The 21100-nt window shown below is 35.8% G+C and overlaps 2 protein-coding genes across 6 annotated transcripts in view; one reads left to right on the top strand and one right to left on the bottom strand.

Moving 5' to 3' along the window:
• DNAJC24 (DnaJ heat shock protein family (Hsp40) member C24) overlaps positions 1 to 477 on the bottom strand; it is a 62976-nt gene extending 62499 nt beyond the window's left edge. Inside the window, exon 1 of the mRNA XM_031016287.3 lies at positions 338 to 477. The gene's annotated coding sequence lies outside the window, so the exon portion shown is untranslated. The remainder of the gene's footprint in view (positions 1 to 337) is intronic.
• The window catches only part of DCDC1 (doublecortin domain containing 1), a 401001-nt gene continuing 380332 nt past the window's right edge, over positions 432 to 21100 (top strand). For 2 of the 5 annotated variants that reach the window (XM_055356899.2, XM_055356897.2), the window contains exon 1: positions 464 to 552. The gene's annotated coding sequence lies outside the window, so the exon portion shown is untranslated. Of the gene's footprint in view, positions 736 to 21100 lie in introns of all 5 variants that reach the window. The other 3 variants (XM_055356900.2, XM_055356896.2, XM_055356898.2) reach the window with 3 other exon arrangements.

Below are 21100 nucleotides of genomic sequence, written 5' to 3'. Positions count from 1 at the left end.
TTCCTCCAGATTGTCTGGAAAGCATGATATGGGAAATAACGTCAGCACCAGCTGGTAGAGAACAAGAGTCCCCTGTTATTGGAGAGGCGCTGAGACCTCGCAAAGACAGAGTGAAACTCTCTACGCGAGGATGCCCCAGTCTTCCACGCTCCAGAAGAGAGACCCTACCAGGAGCCCCAGAAATCAGGCAACCTCTTCCCACAGCTATATACACTTAACGAAACAGCCGGGGCCTCCTCAAGCTCGGGACTTGGGAATCTTCTCCATTCACAGTCGGCTTTACCCACCCAGCCATTGCCAGGCACCCTCTCCGCGCTTTATAGGACATCAGACCTACCTAACTTCACATAGGCGCTGCTACCCACTCCTCGCCTGCTGTCGGCCAGAACTCCGGACCGGCTTCTTCTTCCGCCGGAAGTCACTGTTCGACGTGTTCGCGTTTCTGGCCGACCTGTTGTGGCCGTGGCACAGCTCAGAAGCGACGCTCCGCCCACCCCGACGCGGTCTCTATGGTAACCGGTCACCGCTTCTATGGAGTGGCGTTTACTACCAGTAAGTTCCCGAACTGTGAAGAAAGGCGCCTTCGGCTTCGCTCTAAGTCTCTCTTGTCCGGGCCCCGCGACTGTCGCTTCTCTCCTCCTCCTCAGCGAGCACCCCCTCGCCATCCCAGGCTTTCCCCGCCTTCTTCAAAGCTTCCTCCGTTTACCGTACCCTGAGCTACTCTCAATCTTTTCGGTTGGTGCTTGAACTCTGGGGGTGAGAGAGGGGTGCGGGGGCAAGGATGTGAGAAGGATGAGGAGACCTGATGCCACCCTCGTCCCTACAGTTCCTTTACAATGTTCTCATTCGAAAATTAAAAGAACTAAAACCTATGCCAGGTAGGGCTAGGTGTGCGGGGGATGGGGTCGGTTTAATTTTTTCTGCAGAAGATATTCAACGTAATTATTAATATTTCTTTTAGACCTTAGCAACCAACTTACAACATAAAAACGTTCCAAAATTCTTTCACATTTGCTATTTCACTTCGCTTTCATTTCAACCCAGTGAGACAAGTAAGGCAGGTGCCATTATTCCCACTTTATAGATGAGGAAAAAAATCAAGGATCAAGGCCAAACAGCTAGTTGGGTAGCGGCAAAACAAGGACTCCGCAAGTCTACAGATTCCCAGGGCAGCTATGCTATCTTTCAAGCTTACAGAAAAAAGCAGAATGAACTGTTCTTCTTCGAAGCAGTTAGGGGGCACTCACTGCATATGGGCACTGCATATGGGCACTGTTGGGGTTTGTTATTGTTGTTGGTGGTGGTGGTGTTTTTCTCACCTTTCTTTCTTCTCCCTTTCTTGATTCCTGTGTTTCCTTTTATTACTTCTTTGTGCTGCTTACTTTACATTAACACCTCTTCCTAGCATTGTACCTGGAGATGAAAACTACATCTTATTTTTGGCCAGCATGACATAAATTTCACTTGGAGATGTTAAAATGGTTTTGTTGTTACTGCTTTGATTTTGCTTTCCTTCTTTTTTAAACTTCTACCAATCTGAGTTTGAGAAGCAGTCAAGATAAACTTAAGCAGAATAAATAAAATAATCTAATATGATCAATTATTTAATGATGTTATGAACTATAAAGAATAACTGAATGAAACAAGCAAGTTTAAAAATCTAAAGTTGAAAGCATAGATTAGGTTCTCCACAGGGTTTTGTCATGTTTAAAGGCAGCTACAAAGAGCATCTGGTTTTAGTCCTGGCTGCATCATACTTTCTTGTGTGGCCTTATGAAAATACCTAAAGCAATGGAATTAAGTAGTGTGGTGAATGCTTTCCTAAACAGTACTGTCAGAATGATGCCACCCTGAACATCTCTAGCCCTCAAACTCCCCTCTGTCCACAGCTTGGTTCTTCCTTGTGTAGGTAGATATGCTCCGGTACTCCAGGTTTTTTGTTTTTTACAGTAAAAGCATTTTATTTTGATTTACTATTTATTAGGTTATTGTGTTACCTTATTTATTTATTCAGGTTTGGAAAGTAAGAAATAGTTTTTTTCCCCAGCAATCCCAAATATTTTGTCATTTCATCTCTACATACTTTAGTTTGCATCCCTATAATGTACCAACTTTTTCTTTTATCTCCATAATGTCATTATTGGACTGTCACATAATATCTAGACCTTACTTACATTTCCACGGTTAATTGAAAATGTCTTTTTCTGGATGGTTTGCTTGACTCAGAATCAGACAAAATGTACACTTTCCATTTAGCTGTTCTGTCTCTTAAATATCTTTTAAATTATAGCAGTCCCATTTCTTCACTACAACCTTGTTTTTTTCTTTTCTTGCCATTGGCTTACTGAATGAGAACAGTTGTCTTACACTCTGCTTATACCAAAATAAACTTCTTAAAACAATTTTTACATAAATTTCTGATCATTAAGCTTCCTTCATTTTTCATTTTATACAGCAGTACTTTCGAATAGAAATATAATGTAAGCCATAAGTGCAAGCTACAAAATTAATTAATCTAAAAATTATTAAGGCGATACTTTACATTCTTTTCTCCTACTAAGTCTTCAAAAGCTGGTATGTATTGTGCCCAAACACACCTCAATTTGAACTAGTCACATTTCAAATGCTCAGTAGCCACATGTGACTAGTGGCTACTGTATCCAGCAGGGCAGGTCTAGAGAATAAAGTCCTAACTCCTTAACCTAGCATTCAAGTTACCTCTTCAATATGATCCTTACTTTTCCAACCTCCCCTATTATCTCCATACATTAAACATTTAAATAATTGGATCTTTTCATGGTACTGAAATCAACCCAATAGTCCCATAGACAGGGTTTTGTTTGTTTAGTTTTGTTTATTGGGGTTTTTTAAATTAATAAACATAGAAATGGACACTTCTTTTCTGAAAGCTTGAAACTTGCATTTGTTTTATCTTTTTGTTTGCTTGTTTGAGACAGAGTCTTGCCCTGGTGTCCAGTCTGGAGTGCAGTGGCACGATCTCAGCTCACTGCAGCCTCTACCTCCCAGGCTCAAGTCATCTGCCCACCTCAGATTCCCAAGTAGTTGGGACCACAGGTGCATGCCACTATGCCTGGCTAATGTTTGTATTTTTTTTTTGTAGAAATGGAGTTTCACCATGTTGGCCAGGCTGGTCTGGAACTCTTGAGCTCAAGCAATCTGCCTGCCTCAGCCTCCCAAAGCGCTGAGATTACAGGCATGCGCCACTGCGCCCAGCCACATTTTGTTGATCTTTATCTCAGTTCCTTCCTCAAGAAAGGATGCCCAGACCTCTCAACAAGTATCAAAGAGCTGAAACTCACCAGATTACTGCATCTAGACAGTGATATGCCAGACCCCTCATTCTTCATTATTGTTTCCTTACCCTTCCTTAGTTCCTGTTTTCTCATACGTAGTTAACATTTCTTCCCTGTTATATAAACCCCTAATTTTAGTCAGTGAGGAAGATGAATTTGACACTGATGTCCCATCTCCTTGGCTGCAGCATCTGATTAAAGCCTTCTTCTTTGACAATAATCATTGTCTCAGTGATTGACTTTTTGGGTGGTAAGCAGCAAGACATAGATGGAACTCCTGGTGTTTTGGTAACAGTATTTCATCAATAATTGTGTTCAAATGCTTCTCCTTACTTATAACACCCTAATTCTTTTCTTCCTCCTATCAGAGTAATCCCTGCTTTAAGGCCTATCTCTTCCATCAAGCCTTTTATGATGGCCTGGTCCTTAGAACTTACTGCCGCCTCTCAACTTTCATAGCAAGTCCTTTGTATATCACAGTATATTGTTTTCCTTAGAATATATTCTGATTCCCCAGTTAGGTTGCAAGCTTTCTGAGAGCAAGAACACCTCTCCAGAGAAACTAAGAACCAGCTATCTTGCCTCATTCTCTGGAGTTCTAATGTTACATAGCTCTAATAGTTTTGTTTCTCAGTATCTTATATTCAAAAGGCAATTTATCCATTTTGTGTGAAACTTACATAGTGGAAATATAAACTATGTTAGTATCATGGTTAAGAGCATGAACTCTAGAGTCAGAACATATGTGTTTAGTCCAGGCTTTTCCTCTTACGGCTATGTGAACTTAATTCATCTCTTTGCTTTGGTTTCTTCCTCTGTAATATGGGAGTAATAATAGTATTTCCCTCATAGATTTGTTGTGGGAATTAAATGAGATAGTTGTGCCTGAAAGTAGTAAGTATTCAGTAAAGGTTAGCTATTGTTGTTATTATTAATTAATAATATTTGTTGCACATTTGATATATTAGAATGTTGGACATTCATAACAGTATTTTAGGAATTTCCAAAGAGAGCAAATGACAGCAAGAAACAATTGAATTGGAAAAATAAAATCAAACCCAAATATTTGTTGAACTGTACATTTGGTTGGACTTCAGAATAAATTAAAAGGATAGTCAAAACTTTAGTTTGCGTCATCAGCATCTAACATAACCATGGTAGTCATATATTAAATATTTGACTCCCAGATGATTGATCAAGTGCTATAGATGTAGCTAGATATATCAGGAGTTTAAGATCCTTTGTCATGATGATAGCAAAAAATGACATTGTTATTAAATCTATCACTTTGGTACATGCCTGCCTGTAAACTAATGTCCACCAGACATTCACAAATTCTTAATTTGATGTCATACTAGTCAATTGTGCTTCTCATTGATGGATAATAATGGAAATCTATATCTATATTATATAGATGTATACATATAGTGTACTTCTGCTAATTATTTCCTATTCAGGATTATATTTACTTGGCTCTTTTGGTAGTTCCATCACCAACTATTCCTTCATTTCCTTGATTTTTATTTCTGAATTTTAGGATTTTTATACCAGTGAACTAAGCTGTATTTAAGTACCATGGGATATGATGGTTATGTTCCAAAATTGAATGATTGTCTCTAGAGCAACTTATAATCTACTGGGAAGATAGAAAACCCACCAAAAACTAGCTAGTTATTTGATTTTTAAAAGTCAGTGATATATATACAGCCTTCATTCACCTATTGACTCAATCGACAAATATTTGTTGAGTGTCTCTTATGTACCCCACACTCCGTTAGTTACAAGAGACACAAAACAAAGTTGACTGTAGTCCTCTCAAAAGCTTAGTTTATCTGGGTAAACAGACATTTAAAAAGGAACTGAAATAACTGTAGGAAGTACTATGCCAGAGGAAATACCAGGTGCTGTGACATTAATTAATAACTTGCAGGTATACTAATATGTAGATTAGATTACTTGAATGATTAAAATCCTTGAATCAAGATGAAGCTAATCCAGGAAGATGTATGAAATGTTAAGTTTTAAATAGTGTTTTGAAGGGAGGGAGAGGTGAATGACTAGAATGAAAGAAACTTCCTTTCTTCTTTTTTTTTTTTTGGCAGATTAGCATAAAGCTTTAGATAGTATTGAGAATCAGCTCTAATGAATAATCCTAGCTCATCTTTTAGAAATGGTTTTCATTTTTCCCTTTGTTGGTTGTCTTAACTCAGTCTGTTATCTGCTTTGCCATTTTGACAATAGTCATCATCGATGAACTTTCATTGAGTTTGTGCAAGGCAGTACACTAAGCAGGAGAGAAAGAGGAAGAGGTAAATACTTTTTGCGGGCACCACACTTGTTGCTGTGTTTTTCTTGTTTTTTAGCATTATGTGTCAGTTCTTTATAACTTTTTTCAGACCTCTTATAGGTCTTTGTCTTATCTGAGATTTTTGTTCCTGTTTTCCTATCTTCACATCTGATGTTTTAATCATTCCATGAGCTTATTAAAAATATTGTCTGTAATCCATCTTCTATTTATCTTTAATAGTCATACAAATACCAACTTATTTTTTCCCCCATTCACTTGTTTGCCCTTTTCTCTTTTTTCTTATCACCACTCTGGTTTTTCTATGCACTTTCCAACTACACTGAAATTTGTGGTGATCTCTTCCAGTCATGTGGGGATATGCATTTATATACAGAAGCTCCTTGACATGTGATGGGATTATCTCTGATAAGCCCATTTTAAGTTGAAAATATTATTAGTGCCTTAATACGTCTAGCCTACTGCACATCATAGCTTAACCTAGCCTACTTTAATTGTGCTCAGAACACTTTCTTTAGCCTACAGTTGCGCAAAATCATGTAGCACACACTACACCATAAAGTATTGGTTGTTTACCCTCAGAGAGTGCATGGTTCACTGGCAGCTGCTGCTCCCTGCCACTGCCCAGCATCATGAGAAATTATTTTACTACCTATCACTAGCCTGGGAAGAGATCAAAATTCAAAGTATGGCTTCTACTGAATATGTATTCAGTAGAATACACACCATGTAAAGTCAAAAAATTGTTAATCAAACCATCCTAAGTCAGGTACTCACTGTACTGTTTTTTAAAGCATGCTACTTTCTCTATTTTAGTTTTTTAATCCTGAATTTTTTTCGAAAAGTTTATTTTTGTCATGTAATTGACTTACGGAAGAAAGGTTAATCTGAATGATCAAGGGGTGTTAATTTGTGGGTTAAAATGTGTTAAACAGTTGATTTGAAGTCTGTTTAAGTCAATTAGAGAGTATAATGAAGATGTTTCCAGGGTGTTATGGAACCTTTTGAAGTTAAGTGTGGAATTCACTAGTGTATATTAACTATGGCACCTGGCTAAACATGTTATTGCATTCAGGTTTTTTAATTTGTGTGAATTCTAATAGGTATGAATGGGTCAACATATATAGAAGTTTGACTTTATTAATGAGCCTCATCTTTTGTTATAGGAAATTAAATTCGTGACTTAATTCATCATTAGCAATGGAAAACATAATTAGTATCATTGTTATCTTTGTTACTTGCATATTTTTCTAAAATAAAAGGCAATGACTTGTTTTAAAATAAGATTAGTGTCATTATTATAGGTTTTTAAATGCTAAGTATCTCATATGGAAGAGTAGAATTCATAAAGACATATAAAATGTTGTGTGCTCACTTAAAGAAATGATTTATTTCCTCCCCTAAAATTACATGAAGTAAAATTATGAGACATGTTAGTGTTGGTTAATATTTTCAAAGATTTCAAAATAGCTAATATTATTACACACAGTTTAATATTACTATGCTCAAATTCAGTCATTGAATATAATTTTTGTATGATGGTAGCATTATTTAAGATGATTAAGCATTACAACTTCAACAGTTTAAATCCACAAGAGATATGAAAGTAAAAATCAGATTTTAAAATACATTCTTCATTTAGCATCAGGGTTACTATAGTCTGTTTTTTATTACTTATGTCAGTTTACTAGTAATAAACACATTTAGCATTTCAGCTTCTTGCAACCTTTCAGTTTAATTAGTTGGAGACTGAGAAAAACAGGTCTTGTATGCTAAAGGGATTTCTGCAATGATGGATTAAATGCCAAAATAATGAAACCACACATCTTAAAAAATATACTGAAGAATAGATGTTTTCTGATGAATTTCCACAGAATATCATATTTTTAAAATACTTTCAGCAATTCATAGTATTACTTTTTAATCTACTGTAGAAGCACCATGAGTCTAGTCTTTTGTAGCTCATTAGCAATTTCTTTAATGAGTTTTCTGGTGTGATAGATAGTTAAAGTAACAGACAAATGACAGATTGTTTGCCTTTAATGATTTCCCTGTTTCAAGCCCATTACAAAGCAATTAGAAATCTGACAGCATTTTCACTCTGCATTACTGATCGTCTGAAGTGATGAGGAATGAGAGGTGGTGAATATTAATTGTATATTTTCATATGATTATCATAAATTACTACCTTGTCTGATGTGCTGCAGGTGAAGCGGGAGCATTAGAGAAAGGCAGTCAGATACATTAATTTCAAAGACTGTATGTTTTTTTAAAAAATCTTTGTATTATAAATCCTAGTCTTCAATGTTAGTCTCTATGAATATTCCTCTATCACTATTAAATTAACTATTTTTAGTTTCTATCTATATTTGGGACAACTGAAGTTTTCTTATTTGAATACAAGAAAAGGAAAGGTTATTCCATAGTACAATGTACCTGTATCTATTTAAATTTAGAATCTTAAAAATCTGTGAATTTTGTTGATTTATATATTACATATATATACATAATATTCAGAAATTTCAGTATAGAGAAAGATACTCTTAGAAATAGGTCATAGTTTAGCGTTAGGCCAAAGTCAGGTAATCCTGCAAAAGAAGAGGTAGGAAAGTGTAGCCAAATGTAGAATGAGATATTTCTAGGCCCTCTGTAACAGTTCTTTTGATCTTAGCCCACAATATATCCTGTTTTTCTAGTTTCTTGCCTCAGGTAGATGTAGCTAAGACTGTCATCAGGATGCAAGTGCTGTTGTTGCTTAGTTGCTGCGTTGGATTTGGAGCAAATGCTGGTCCAGAAACTAGATACAGTAAGAATTAGCAAGCCTAGAGCATTTTAAATGATTAGAGGCTGGGTGCGCTGGCTCACGCCTATAATCCCAGCACTTTGGGAGGCTGAGGTGGGTGGATCACTCGAGGTCAGGAGTTTGAGACCAGCCTGGCCAACATGGTGAAACCACATCTCTACTAAAAATACAAAAATTAGCCGGGTGTGGTGGTGCACGCCTGTAGTGCCAGCTACTCAGAGGCTGAGGCAGGAGAATGGCTTGAACCTGGGAGGCAGAGGTTGCAGTGAGTTGAGATCACACCACTGCACTCCAGCCTGGGCAACAGGGCAAGACTCTTGTCTTAAAAAAAAAAAGATGAGAAATATATTTGGTTCAATTTTACTAACGTAAATTAGTTTATATTTTACTGTCTCTCTAAAGATAGGTATTGGTAATCGACATGTAATGAGTTGAGTTGAATTTCTTTGTGCTAATGAGGCTGTGTCTTCATTCAGTCCTTCCTTTTGGACCTTTTTGCTCTGGTTTTATCTGTGGAATTCCATCCCTTGCAGATGCATGCCATCTTGGATCCATCTTTATGGATCTTTATTTATGAAGAAGGTAATATGATTATAAATCAATAAAATGGATTTTTTACATGCTGCTTTAAAACCGTTCTTTTTATTTTATATTCAATTGTATGTGTTTGCATTTTATATATACTTAAAGTAAAAGTGTTAGGCCTTCACAGATGAACTTTTTGGGTTTTGGAAAGTTGAGAACCATCTGAAATTCATTACATATTTACTGAGGGAAAAGTTAGGTATCATAATGAAAAAGCAAATAATCAGTAAAAGGGATTCAGTCTCCAGCATTTAGTAGCCCAATTTAATAATCTTGGTACTGGCTAAGATTTCCAAATGTATTAATTACTCTCCATATCTGATGACCTCCCAAGATTTTGCTTCACAGGGACCTCCTTTATCTATAGAGTAGGTCCAACTAACATACAACTTACGGAATCAGAATGGTGATTCCAAATCCCCTCAACTCTTTTCTGATGGTATTCCTTACCTTAGTGTTAGTCTAGACTTTTAAGTCAATCCTTTCTACAGCTCCACCAATTATCCTTTGCTTCTCTTTCCACTTCTAACATACCACTAATCAACACAGTTGCAGTAGTTCTCCCTTATCAGTGGTTTCAGTTAACCATGGTTACCTGCAGTTTGAAAATAGGTAAGTATTGTAAAATGAGATATTTTGAGACAGAGAACAGAGTCACATAACTTTATTACAGTATATTCTTATAATCGTTCTATTTTATTATTAGTTATTTGCTGTTAATCTCTTACTGTGGCTAATTTATAAGTTAAACTTTATCATATATATATGATAGGAAAAAACATAGTGTATATAGGGTTTGACACTATACTGTATACACTTTTAGCCATCCACTGGGGGTCTTGGATCATATCCCTTGCAGATAAGCAGAGGAAGAAATACTGTACTTGACTTTTGGCCAAAGTCTCCACATCTTTCTTTAGAGGAGTTGGTTTGGAAAACTTGCATATTTTTCCTATGACAGAGAACAGCTATCCATACCTCGGTATGTATTAATAGGAACCTGGGCTGTCTAACTGTGGCATTGTTAACAAACCAGTAGCTGAAGAAGCAAACAATCTGAAACTGTAAGTTATAAATAGCTGGATCTTCTCTGATAACAAAGAGTCTCTGGAATACTTTCTACCATGTCTAGACATGTTTTCTTGGACAATTCAGGAGGCAGACCTAAATACAAAAATAGGAACTAACATTTTTAATTAACAAGCACTTTTACATATTGCGTATGTTTTCATTTGATCCTTTTAACAGTCCTGTGAGGTAGGTAAGGCAGAGACCATTATCATACACATAAAGGAATGAGACTGGGAAGAGACAGAGGCAAAAATTCAAACCCAAGTCAGTTGAGTTCAGATCTGTTGCATTTTCTGCCATACCACCTTAGCCCTTATATGTAAAAGCTCTTCTATTAAATGACTAAAATTTTAGAGACAGAGAACTTTAGAGTTTCTCCCTTTTATCAGTATCTCACACCCCCATATTTTAGACAGGTAGGGAAAATGTACAGAAAAGGGTTTAGGATTTACCACAGGTCTGGCCTCAAACTAGGACCAGAACTTCAGAACTTTGTGATCCAGTCCCAGTGGTCTTTGCATTACAGTGCACTACTTCCATGTTTCCTGAAGCTACAGGGACATTTTCCTACTTTTTTTTTCTATTATTATACTTTAAGTTTTAGGGTACATGTGCATAATGTGCAGGTTAGTTACATATGTATACATGTGACATGCTGGTGCGCTGCACCCACTAACTCGTCATCTAGCATTAGGTATATCTCCCAATGCTATCCCTTCCCCCTCCCCCCACCCCACAACAGTCCCCAGAGTGTGATGTTCCCCTTCCTGTGTCCATGTGTTCTCATTGTTCAATTCCCACCTATGAGTGAGAATATGCGGTGTTTGGTTTTTTGTTCTTGCGATAGTTTACCGAGAATGATGATTTCCAATTTCATCCATGTCCCAACAAAGGACATGAACTCATCATTTTTTATGGCTGCATAGTATTCCATGGTGTATATGTGCCACATTTTCTTAATCCAGTCTATCATTGTTGGACATTTGGATTGGTTCCAAGTCTTTGCTATTGTGCATAGTGCCACAATAAACATACGTGTGCATGTGTCTTTATAGCAGCATGATTTATAGTCCTTTGGGTATATACCCAGTAATGGGATGGCTGGGTCAAATGGTATTTCTAGTTCTAGATCCCTGAGGAATTGCCACACTGACTCCCACAATGATTGAACTAGTTTACAGTCCCACCAACAGTGTAAAACTGTTCTTATTTCTCCACATCCTCTCTAGCACCTGTTGTTTCCTGACTTTTTAAAGATTGCCATTCTAACTGGTGTGAGATGATATCTCATTGTGGTTTTGATTTACATTTCTCTGATGGCCAGTGATGATGAGCATTTTTCATGTGTTTTTTGGCTGCATAAATGTCTTCTTTTGAGAAGTGTCTGTTCATGTCCTTTGCCCACTTTTTGATGGGGTTGTTTGTTTTTTCTTGTACATTTGTTTGAGTTCTTTGTAGATTCTGGATATTAGCCCTTTGTCAGATGAGTAGGTTGCGAAAATTTTCTCCCATTTTGTGGGTTGCCTGTTCACTCTGATGGTAGTTTCTTTTGCTGTGCGGAAGCTCTTTAGTTTAATTAGATCCCATTTGTCAATTTTGGCTTTTGTTGCCATTGCTTTTGGTGTTTTAGACATGAAGTCCTTGCCCATGCCTATGTCCTGAATGGTAATGCCTAGGTTTTCTTCTGGGGTTTTTATGGTTTTAGGTCTAACATGTAAGTCTTTAATCCATCTTGAATTGATTTTTGTATAAGGTGTAAGGAAGGGATCCAGTTTCAGCTTTCTACATATGACTAGCCACTTTTCCCAGCACCATTTATTAAATAGGGAATCCTTTCCCCATTGCTTGTTTTTCTCAGGTTTGTCAAAGATCAGATACCTGTAGATATGCAGCATTATTTCTGAGGGCTCTGTTCTGTTCCATTGATCTATATCTCTGTTTTGGTACCAGTACCATGCTGTTTTGGTTACTGTAGCCTTGTAGTATAGTTTGAAGTCAGGTAGCGTGATGCCTCCAGCTTTGTTCTTTTGGCTTAGGATTGACTTGGCGATGCAGCCTCTTTTTTGGTTCCATATGAACTTTAAAGTAGTTTTTTCCAATTCTGTGAAGAAAGTCATTGGTAGCTTGATGGGGATGGCATTGAATCTATAAATTACCTTGGGCAGTATGGCCATTTTCACGATGTTGATTCTTCCTACCCATGAGCATGGAATATTCTTCCATTTGTTTGTATCCTCTTTTATTTCACTGAGCAGTGGTTTGTAGTTATCCTTGAAGAGGTCCTTCACGTCCCTTGTAAGTTGGATTCCTAGGTATTTTATTCTCTTTGAAGCAATTGTGAATAGGAGTTCACTCATGATTTGGCTCTCTGTTTGTCTGTTATTGGTGTATAAGAATGCTTGTGATTTTTGTACACTGATTTTGTATCCTGAGACTTTGCTGAAGTTGCTTGTCAGCTTAAGGAGATTTTGGGCTGAGACAAAGGGGTTTTCTAGATATACAATCATGTCATCTGCAAACAGTGACAATTTGACTTCCTCTTTTCCTAACTGAATACCCTTTATTTCCTTCTCCTGCCTAATTGCCCTGGCCAGAACTTGCAACACTATGTTGAATAGGAGTGGTGAGAGAGGGCATCCCTGTCTTGTGCCAATTTTCAGAGGGAATGCTTCCCATTTTTGCCCATTCAGTATGATATTGGCTGTGGGTTTGTCATAGATAGCTCTTATTATTTTGAGATACGTCCCATCAATACCTAATTTATTGAGAGTTTTTAGCATGAAGTGTTGTTGAATTTTGTCAAAGGCCTTTTCTGCATCTATTGAGATTATCATGTGGTTTTTGTGTTTGGTTCTGTTTATATGCTGGATTACATTTATTGATTTGCATATGTTGAACCAGCCTTGCATCCCAGGGATGAAGCCCACTTGATCATGGTGGATAAGCTTTTTGATGTGCTGCTGGATTCTGTTTGCCAGTATTTTATTGAGGATTTTAGCATCAATGTTCATCAGGGATATTGGTCTAAAATTCTCTTTTTTGGTTGTGTCTCTGCCCGGCTTTGGTATCAGGATGATGCTGGCCTCATAAAATGAGTTAAGGAGGATTCCTTCTTTTTCTATTGATTGGAATAGTTTCAGAAGGAATGGTACCAGTTCCTCCTTGTGCCTCTGGTAGAATTCGGCTGTGAATCTATCTGGTCCTGCACTCTTTTTGGTTGGTAAGCTATTGATTATTGCCACAATTTCAGCTCCTGTTGTTGGTCTATTCAGAGATTCAACTTCTTCCTGGTTTAGTCTTGGGAGAGTGTATGTGTCGAGGAATTTATCCATTTCTTCTAGATTTTCTAGTTTATTTACATAGAGGTATTTGTAGTATTCTCTGATGGTAGTTTGTATTTCTGTGGGATCGGTGGTGATATCCCCTTTGTCATTTTTTATTGCATCTATTTGATTCTTCTGTCTTTTTTTCTTTATTAGTCTTGCTAGCGGTCTATCAATTTTGTTGATCCTTTCAAAAAACAAGCTCCTGCATTCATTAATTTTTTCCTCCCAAGCATGAAATTTCCTTTTATTTTGCATAAGTTTAATATTCACATGCATAAATGCAGCACATGAGCTTGGAAAGCTGAAAGCCCTTTTGATACCAAAAAACCAGAAGTTGTTTAATGCTAATCCAGGAACTACTACTTGAGTAAACGATCTTTTCTTTCTCCACTCCCCTAATTTAAATACAATCTTCCTATTTACAGGTATCCAAGTGACTGATTGGGAAAAGAGGTATGTCAATTACATAATGAGGAACAACAAGTCTCCTGGTTCGTAGGTAGCTCAGTTCAACATACTGTTGGCTCTTGCCTGATTCTGTAATACAAGCCAAATGTTTGACTTCCTTTCCCCAGTGAGGCCTCTTTCTAGCGTAGTCATGTTCCCAGCCCTCTCATGTAGTCAGCCAGCTGGTCTCATGACAGAGATTTCTTGTCATGAAAAGTGAGTTCATCCCTTGACTCCACACAATTGATTTTTACATTATTTCTCCTGTAACCAAATAAGAGGTATTCTTCACACTCTTCAAGTTTCAAGTGTTTGTTCCAGCACTTATATTTTAAGCACCACTCCAATATTGATTACCCTCTCTAGCCATAGAAAATCCTTTCAATTCATTCACAAAGTGCTTCCTTGTTCCCTCTCAAAATTTCTACCTAATTTGAGTTTATATTTACAGTGGTGTTGCACTGTTGTCCCAGTGCAACACCACTTAGTTGAATTAACAAGTCATTTAAGAGCTCTACAGGGAAAAAAAGGTCAAAAGTTGAGGGAAAAAAAAATAAGGAAATACCTTTTTTAAAATTTCACAGCTCTCAGAGACTTGATGTGATGGAATCAAAATGTAAAGTAAGCCAAGATTCCTGACTGTCAGTCATCAGTAAAAAGACTGACTTTATTCTGAAACAGATCCTTAAAAGAGAGATGCATCAGTAGCCATTGGTCTAGCGTTCAAGTCAATTTTTAAATTCCTTTCTTCCTAAATCATTTTTCCCTATCCTACTGAATTGGAGAAGGGAATAAAAAGGCTTACGACATTGAAGTAGACTACACTGTTCACTTTTTGCGTGATAATATGACCTGTCATTCTATCATAGAAAGCCACTAAGTTCATCTGGCATGTTTGGCTCTTCTGTTACTATATTCATGCCCCCAGTTAAACTAAGCTGTATAATTACCAAAATAATTTCCCCCTTGCTTTAAAAATGAATATTGCTTTTCCAGTTTCCAATGACATCTTTACATCATTTTGAGATGGTGAAAGCAGAGAGATTTAGTTAAAAAGAGTTGATAGGAAAGAGAAGAGGAATAAAAAGATATTCTTTCCTTTTGCAGTACTCACATCCATGTGACCTATTCTGTGTTGACAGTCATAAATATTTGACTCATAATTTTTTTTGGTTTGTTTGTTTTTGAGACAGAGTCTCGCTCTGTCGCCAGGCTGGAGTGCAGTGGCGCGATCTCGGCTCACTGCAACCTCCGCCTCCCAGGTTCAGGAGATTCTCCTGCCTCAGCCTCCTGAGTAGCTGGTACTACAGGCACATGCCACCACACCCGGCTAATTTTTGTATTTTTAGTAGAGACAGGGTTTCACCATGTTGGCCGGGATGGTCTCTATCTCTTGACCTCGTGATCCTCCCGCCTTGGCCTCCCAAAGTGCTGGGATTACAGGCGTGAGCCACTGCGCCTGGCCTTTGACTCATATTTTAACTCACTTTTGGACTTCTTAAAGTTTGAACTAACTATCCCTTCAAGAAAAAAAAAGAAAAATCTTACAATGTACTTCTTAGAGACTGATTATCTATTTCCATAACCCTCAGTCATAGACATTTCTGTTTACACTAGGCTCTGTAAATTGAAGAATTTTCTTGTTATTATCCAGTAATCAAAGGTGGTTGGGTTACCTAGTATGGTACCTCAACATATCAAGCAGTTCACTGTGTTTATTCTGTTCATGCTTCGAAGTTTAGCATTGCTAATTAGTAGGTGTTGGCATTATAATCAAAGAATTTCAAGTAAATATTGAACATCAGACTTGAAGCTATAAATTATCCTTAAGAATAAGGCGTTTAAGAAAATATTATCTAAAGCTGTAACCAACAGTTGGTTTTGTGAAAATCATCAGGTTCTAGATGTTTCTGCACTCTGACGAACACTGAAGATAGTGGGCCACATATTTAGGCATTGTCACCAATGTTGTAGGTAATAAATGCTTTGTGTTTACTGTCTCCATGTGGTTTATTATCAAATGGATACCATCTGTTGGAACCATTTTATACTAAAATTAACAGATAATTTATCAAGTAAAATGGACATTTCACTTTTTGAATATTTAAGATAAAGCATTAGATTCCAAAGAAATGTCCTATGTATGGCAGGCTGCTTCAGGCTATGCTGCTAGTTAGCTCAGATATAGAAAAAGGTCATGCTTTGCACCAACTTGGATGAAGAATTTTGCGAAGTATTAGGTTCTCATTTATGTTGCTTCCAACTAAATCAAGAAGACCTTGCCGAGATTGTGAAAATTGTGAAGAAGTGGCCATCGCCTTGGTTTGCAAGTCAAATTTACTGAAGTTGGAAAATTCAAAATGGAAATTATGTGTATTGTCAAAGAAACAATATATTCAGCATATATGTTTGTAAGTGCATATGAATGTGTGTTGTGTGTGTTTGTGCACACTTGTATATGTGTTATAGTGTATAGAAAAAGAGACAGAAAACAGAGACCTTAAGTTTATGTGTCAGGGAACACAATGTCAATAAAATAGTCATTCTAATTGCATCACCCACCTGGCAAAATGAAAACTGTAATCTGAGTTAAACCTGATCTAATCTAAATGCCTGATGGCAATAAGGATGAGATTATTTCTTCCTCACTCCTAGAGGGCTACATAATCTTTCGCCTTTCATTTTGGGTCATCTCAGATTCTGAGTATTTCTTTTAGAATACTAAAGGTAGCAGAATGTAATTATATGAATTTAGGTGGATGTAATATTTCTCCAAGGACTTATTGAGCTCGTCATGTTATTATTAAGTGAACTTTCAAGTTAACTCAAAAGCTGTTATCTTTGTTTTGAGATTGAGTTGTACATTGTAGATAGGAAATTAAGTCATACTTCCTTAATATATGGAATGCCTTGACTAGTCGAATTATGAAGTTGTTGTGTTGAAAGTTTAATACAATAGTCGAAAGCTCTTACGTTGCTAAGTATCAAACTGTCACCTCACTGAGGGCAGTGCCTTTTTCTATCATGTTTTTATTATGCTGAATTCAATTATGTTTGAACTTGTTTAGTAAAAACATAATGCTAATTATTCTTGTATATCATTATTTAAATAAATAAACGATTTCTCTTTAATAAAAGTAAATAGGATCGTGCATATGCACGATAAGGATGTTTCTCATTGTTTTTCCTCTGGTAGACTAGTCAATCCTTATCCATGACAGCACATGGTTTCTTTATGGAGTGAGCACAAGGTAAGCCCTAGAGGACTGTTTTGTTACCTTACGTTTGTCACTCTGCCTAGATGGTGATCTTTACAAAGTTTTAAGTTTCACCCCAGGAGAATATTACATAATAATTATTGTTGAAGCAAATTGGAGGTCCAGATTTTTGTAATCAGGTTTGAAGGATATGTTTCTCAATAATAGTTGAGCAACTTTTCTGTTGTTTTGCTTAGCTTACCAGTACCTTTCAATAGATTTCAAGCTTCACATAATGGCTTGTGGAATTGCTTCCCTCTGCAGCCCTTTAAACTGTAAGTGTAAAATTCAGTCACTTGGATACCTGTAAATAGGAAGATTGTATTTAAATTAGGGAAGTGGAGAAAGAAAAGATCATTTACTCAAGTAGTAGTTCCTGGATTAGCATTAAACAACTTCTGGTTCTTTGGGATCAAAAGGGCTTTCAGCTTTCCAAGGTCATGTGCTGCATTTATGCATGTGAATATTAAACTTATGCAAAATAAAAGGAAATTTCATGCTTGGGAGGAAAAGAAGTTTATGTGCTTTTTACCCTTACCTAAAGAACACTGTCCATTAAAGTAAGATAGAGCGAAAGAAGTTTTTTTCCTGCCTTCAATTTGGAAAATTTACATTAAAAGAACTTAAGATTTCCCACATAATATTTAAAAACTTTTTTGAGCCTGCTCCATTGCTACATGATAATCTTCTATTTCTAAAGAATTACATGTATCTCCTGCTAAAAGGGGAGCTAAAGCAAGAGTTGAATAATCTCTTACCTATAACATATGCACATTTATGAAAAAAGTGGATACATTTGAAAAATTGCATGTATTTTTATGCTTCTATTTGTTACTATGGCAACCACCACAGTGCCTAGTATTTATGTTGTCTAAAATTCAGAACACCTTTTCAAAGAAATAAATATGCCAGAACCATGCATTCTATTTACTTTAGTATTTAGAAAAATATTTATTCTAATGCATATTTTTGAAGAAAAATACCAATAAATAATGTAAACTTCAGCCTGGCTTAAATTAGTACCTTTTCCTGTAGTGTTTTTAAAATCAAAATAATTACATTTGTTCTTCTTTCTTTTCCTTCTTATAAAAAATCAGAATAGTGAATAGAAATAATGAATTTTTAAAATTCATAAGTCAATCTTGAAATGTAGTTTTTTGATGTCTCCTGTTTTTATGACTTAATATTTTGATTCATAATAAATTTCTGAAAATATAAAACATAAACAATTCAATCAAATATTTAATGTTAGCTACATAAATTAAAAAATGTAAATATTTGCATTTCTGATTAAAGGTGATTTTTAACATCTAGCAACAAAAGATTTCTATTTTGTATTTGAAATGAAAGGTATGGTTGCTATTACTTAGTTAAATTATTTAAATCATTTTCTGACATGTGCGATATATAAATATAATTTTTTGAGTGTTAAACAACAGAATGGAAATTATGAAGCATAAAATCAGACATGTTTCATGTCACATATTACCTGTTAAGACAAGCTGCAATGCAGCATTTAAGTACAACAGAACAATGAGCATATTGTTTCTGATACTTGTAAACAGGATGGATCTACAGTTTCACAGTTTATGTTGACAGTGTCTTTGTGGGAAATGTAATTATCAAATGAATTATAACATGTCTTAGTATCAGGATTATTAATAGTAATTTTAATTACCTTTTTCAAGATAATTGGATATGTTCTCATAAGTATATGAGAAAGGGGACACTGGGCTAATTAGATATTTTGAACTTAGTTATCTTTAAAATATCTAGGAGCTTAACATACATATTCTATATTTTAGGAATTTCTTCTTTTAATTAAATGTTTTCCTAAGTAGAACTAAAATAATTTATAATTTATAAAATCTCCCTGATGATCCCTTGATATTCCTCCTTGAGTATTGATATAATTTTTAAAAATTGAATAATTAAAATTTTAAAAATTAAATGTTCACTACTAGTTATAACATTTTTCTACAACTGGCAAAGTTAGGAGATAATATTTTGCTCCACTAATGGGAACTGTTAGATGGGCTTTCATATAATACTTCTGATAATTTTAGAAGTTGATTTATTTCCAAAAAGTAATTCATTTTGGAGATACACAGCAGCCTTAAAAATGTGCATATATTTTGATCCAGGGATTTAGCTTCTAGACTTAAAGAACTATTCAGTGGTGTGGTCAAAGGTATATATACAAGAATCACAGCTTTAATCACAATAAGAAGCATTTGGAGCCACTAACTAGGATATTAAACAGGTAATAAAAAATCATGTTCTCAACAAATATTTAGTAACATAGTAAATATTTAGTAACATACTCTCATTCAGTGAACACAGCTGTATGTATTTTATTTTATTTTTTTGGAGGCTGGGTCTTGCTATGTTGTCCAGTATGGACTTGAACTCCTGGGCTCCGGCAATCCTCCTGCCTCAGCCTCCCAAGGTAGCTGGGGGTACACGTGTGAGCCACCACAAACAGCCATGTATATGAACTGTATATTTAATATGGCCACACCTTTGTTTTAAAAAAATCTGTAAAATCATAAAGACTAAAAACAAAAAAATTGTAATGATTACTAATTCCAAGAATAGATTTTTAAATACATTTTTTAAAATCTTAATATGAGCATTTCTATAATAACTTCAGTTATAATCATTTAAATTGTCTTTAATAAGACAAGTTAATTAAAATTGTGTTTACATTCATTATAATGAAGATTCAACCAGTTGGAGGAACAATATTATCTTGTCAACATTGAATTCATTGTCTTGTTTTCAAAGTCTGGAAATAGTTGGTACTCAACAATTTGTTGATTGAATGGATAGATGATGGGGTCAGGAATTCGCAAAGTGGTTTTAGGGAAAACACATTTGGAGGGCCACAAAGGTACCTTGTTTATGTTTACATAAAATTGATTTGTTCATCATAACAATAGATGACAGGATAATAAAGTGATAAGAATATGCAAGAACTGGTTTGCTTAACATAGTCTGGTAGCATAGAATAAGGCAACAGCTAGATAGCTAGATTTACCCTAGGATATTAGTTTGTCTAGTTGTGCAATTATAGCTATTAAACAAGCAAAAACATTTGTCACTGAAATTCCAACAGGAAACATAACTTATTTGAGTCTAGAACTGTAGTTCTTAACCTCCCCACTTAAAAAAAAATAAACTATTATTTTTATAAAATGAATTTTGATAATGCAAGTTTACTCAGGATATAACTATTGCATTGTAGAAGAGTAGACTATTCCACAGTAAACTATATTTTAGTTGTTGTAAAATTAATTTTAAAAAGAATAATTTGGCAATGCAGGTGTATATATGTGATTTACATATTTACACAACACCAGGAAGGTAGATTTAATGAAGAAATCACGTGTCTTTCTTAATTGAATTGAATGGTTAGCCTTCTGGACTAGCTCTATTGGAGATGGGGCTTTGCAAATGAGATCTCCATGTCTCCTAATAAGGTTGAGTGTGGCAGCAACTTATATCTCCTGAACCAACAGTCATTATCTACCTTGACAATATTTTAACACACCTGAAGTTCCTACCACAGTGTATAATGGCTTCCACTGTGGTATGGGGATGCCGTTTCAGCATTGGTGGAGGTAACTGGCAATTAAATAGGTGAGGGCATGTTGAGTGGCAGAAAATAAGGTATTTGCTGCTGGAATGCTGCAGCAGTTTTCAAAGGACAGATACAACCTCTTGTTTAGTGGAATATGGCCTAAAACTCTACCTAAGTGTTTCCAATGTACATTAGGACTGGCCTTTGAGAGGTAATATCTGACAGTTTTCTGTCTTGGAAGCTAGAGAAAGAGACCTGAAATCTTTGAAGATGATGGCAATTCCAGATTTCTTTTCTTCACTTGTGTCTTTCTTCCACATGCATGCTTTTCTCTGCTGTGTCATCTCCATCCCACTAGAAAATGTGAGTTGGAATATTCAATTCTACTATAGAAGAAAACAAATGAGAT

This window comes from Gorilla gorilla, chromosome 9 (assembly GCF_029281585.2).
Source record: "Gorilla gorilla gorilla isolate KB3781 chromosome 9, NHGRI_mGorGor1-v2.1_pri, whole genome shotgun sequence".
Taxonomy (NCBI): Eukaryota; Metazoa; Chordata; class Mammalia; order Primates; family Hominidae; genus Gorilla; species Gorilla gorilla.
The sequence above is the reverse complement of the archived record's forward strand: the minus strand, read 5'-3'. Positions and strand labels throughout refer to the sequence as shown.